General features: G+C 30.4%; 1 pseudogene; it reads left to right on the top strand.

The window, feature by feature from the left end:
• The first annotated feature begins 507 nt into the window (after positions 1 to 507).
• Positions 508 to 3,554, top strand: part of LOC107876833 — a 14,486-nt pseudogene continuing 11,439 nt past the window's right edge.

Raw genomic sequence — 3,554 nt, 5'->3', positions numbered from 1 at the left:
TTTTTTTTGTGTATCGGTAATATTAGCATCGATTTGAAACATATGACTTTAGTCAAATACATTAGAATATATGTACTAGAAGATACATAAATTTTATGGAATTGTCCGAACGGAGAAAACAAAAGTTTTCGACCATATCTGGACAGATCTCCATTTGTATTGTCGAAATTCTCTAACATTCATAAAAAAAGATTAAGCTTTGAGAGGCTTATGTTTTGGTGTTGATTCACCGTTAGATACATAGATTTCGTGGAATTCTTCAAACAATTTGTATTCAATCAGATCTGGCGAGATCTCCCAGATCTCCACCTGAATCATTCGAATTCCCCGAAAAAAAGATAAAGTTGGGGGAGGTGTTCGTTTTGATGGTGGTCACCGGTGATTTTTTTTTAATTGGAAATGACCGGAGATGAGGTGACATGGAGGTGGAGATAAAGAGATGAGAGTGGAGTGAAGAAAAGGGAGAAGAGTGAGAGTGGAGTGAAGTAAAGGGAGAAGAGGGAGAGGATGGCGAGTTTGGTGATGGCTAGACGGTGGGAGTCACATAGATGGAAGCTTTTCGCCGCTGTTGGTGATGCTTTTCCGACGAGAGAAAGTGAGAGAAAAGAAAAGTTAAGAGAAAAATGGAGTGGCAATGAGAAAAATGGAAGAAATTTGGGATTCTTGAGGAGATAAAAGTAAAAATGTGATGTATCAACTACAGAGAGAAAAGTTAAAATATGAATGAGATGTAAATAAACTAAAGAGTACAAATTTTAAGTAGATATGGTAAGTTAAGTATTTCCAAAATTAAAATCTTTTATTTTATCTTTAACCTTGCTTACTCCCGCCATACTTTTAGTTTGCTTCTTTTGAGTGGGACACATTCTTAATAAAATTCTTGTAGAACCTTAAAGGTAATTTTACCAATATATCCTTCATTAAATTTTGTACTTCTTTCCAAATTAGTAATTAAATACATTAAAAAAGGAATTCTCAACTAATGATTTTGATAATTTGAATAAGGATATAATAGGAAGATTTTGATCAGATTATTTTTGAAAGATTAAAGAGAACTTAAAAAAGAATATAAGCACACTCTAAATGGAGAAAATATTATTTTCTCCCCTTTGATATTTCTATCTTTATTGATATAGAAGAACTGAAGACCATACTATTCTGATAATTAAAAGTATTTATTGAAGAAACAGTCAAAAAGTTTTATCATCTATAATTTATATCTATAATCTATATCTATATCTATATCTATATCTATATCTATATCTATACCTATACCTATATCTATACCTATATCTATAATCTATAATCATAATCTATATCTATAATCTATATCGATAATATATTAAAAGTGTGAAGACCCTTAGAAAAGTGATTTAAATTTTTTACCCTTCATTAAAAAACTTCACTTAAGATAAAATCGTCTTTTCAGTATTTTTTTTTATAATTTTAATGATATTAAATATTAATTATAATTAAAAATAAAAACCTTTCTTAAAATAAAATTTGGCAAAGAAAAACCTTTTCCAACTAAAATAAGCTTGATAAAAAAAAATAATCCTATTTCCTGAGTCCAAAAGAAATTGGGAAAAAAGGTTTCCCAAATAAAATAGAATTTTACATAGCTTTTCTCAATTTCTATAAAAATCATGCTATTAATTTTTTTTTTCTTCATCAAAATTTTGTCTTAATTTTCATATTCTCGAAAGCGATCATATATAACCACGAAATCCGATTTAATTCATAATTATGCTACATTTATTTAAAGAAAAATTCATTAGTCCGTGATTATGACTACTCATAATTCTTTAATTTATATTGAAGATTGTGTGCATGGATTAAGAAATTATTCAAATGATTATTTCTTGGTTGATATCCGTAAACTTTTAGGAATACCAATTTTTAAATCATTAATGAGGCAACAATACTTATTCATTTCAATTAGTTATAAATATGCTGACAGAGCTGACTCGACTATACAACTATTAAAGCAATGACTTGAGGCCCCATTTTTTCTAAATATTTTTATTAACTAACAACAGGATACATGTATAGCGTACAAAATGCACATAAGATGCACGTAAATCGTACAAGGTGCACTTACATCGCACGAGATGCACGGGTGGCACATGAGATACATGTGTGATGTACAAAAACTAATTTTATTGAATATACTTGAAACCTCTAATTAAAATTTGGCTTTAGGCCACCAAATTCGTTGAGCCAACCCTCTTTACTCTCCACCAAACAATTTAACTACAGCAGTTAAAAATTAAAGGGAGAATATATATTACTAAATCATAGTTAGGTGGTGAATGAATTTAACACCGCTTTGCACAAGTTTTTACTTTATCATTATACGATGAGATTACAAAATCATAAGACATAGAGAAATAAAATAAATGATCATGAACAATCTCAGTTTTCAGCAAAAAAACTTTTTAGTACCATCTTTTATCCTCCTCTTAAAATATAGCGGGGTGCCAATATGTACCTCAATATTAGATCTATTAAAGCGCAATATATAGATTTTAGATGGACAATTTATAAATTAAGCCAAATATAGAAAGATCTTTATCCATCATTCCAGATTGATATTACAAATTAGCGAATAAATTGATCAAATGTCTAATGATTTTTTTACTACAGATATTAGAAACACTGATGTGAATACCTGTAAAGATGTTTGTTTAAGAAACTGTTCTTGTAAAGTTGCTCTATTTTGTAGTGCTTGAAACTCATTCACTAGAGACTGCTACCTACCATCCGAGATCTTTTCACTAGCGAATAATGAGAAGGATAGGACACGGTATAATTTTCAAGCATTTATAAAAGTAAAGGAACTTGAACCTGCAACTCATATTACTAAAACATTTTTAAGTGATGTTATACTGGGATCTATCATAGGATCTTTCATATTAGGCATTATAATTGAAATTATAGTTTTCATATTTTGGAAGAAGAAGAGAAAGGTCAATGAAGAAGAGGAGGATTATCTAGATCATGTGCCAGAAATGCCGACTAAATTTTCTTACGATGAACTAAAGGTTGCAACGGAGAATTTTACTAAGAATGTTGGTGAAGGAGGATTTGGGTCGATTTTTGAAAGGTGCTTAGAAGATGGCACAAAGATTGCAGTGAAATGCCTTAATGAAATAGGATAAGGCAAAAACTTATTCTTATATGAGGTTGAAACTATTGGTAGCATACAACATGTAAAATTAGTGCAATTGATTGGGTTCTGGGATGAGAAATCTCATAGGTTTTTAGTATATGAGTTCATGAGAAATGGATTATTAGAAAATGGATCTACCATGGGAAACAAGAGCAAATTTTAGATTGGAACTGCAGGAAGAAGATTATTCAAGACGTAGCCAAAGGATTAGCCTACCTTCATGAAGAATGCAAGCAAAAGATTTTGCATTTGGATATTAAAACACCAAACATACTCCTAGATGAGTAGCTCAACACTAAACTCTCTGACTTTAAGCGTACAAAGCTAATTGACCGAAATCAGAGCCAAGTTATGACCATTATGAGAGACACTCCTGGTTATT

Source organism: Capsicum annuum, chromosome 7 (assembly GCF_002878395.1).
Source record: "Capsicum annuum cultivar UCD-10X-F1 chromosome 7, UCD10Xv1.1, whole genome shotgun sequence".
In the NCBI taxonomy this organism is placed as follows: Eukaryota; Viridiplantae; Streptophyta; class Magnoliopsida; order Solanales; family Solanaceae; genus Capsicum; species Capsicum annuum.
Note: the sequence above shows the minus strand (reverse complement) of the source record. Positions and strands in the feature narration are given on the sequence as shown.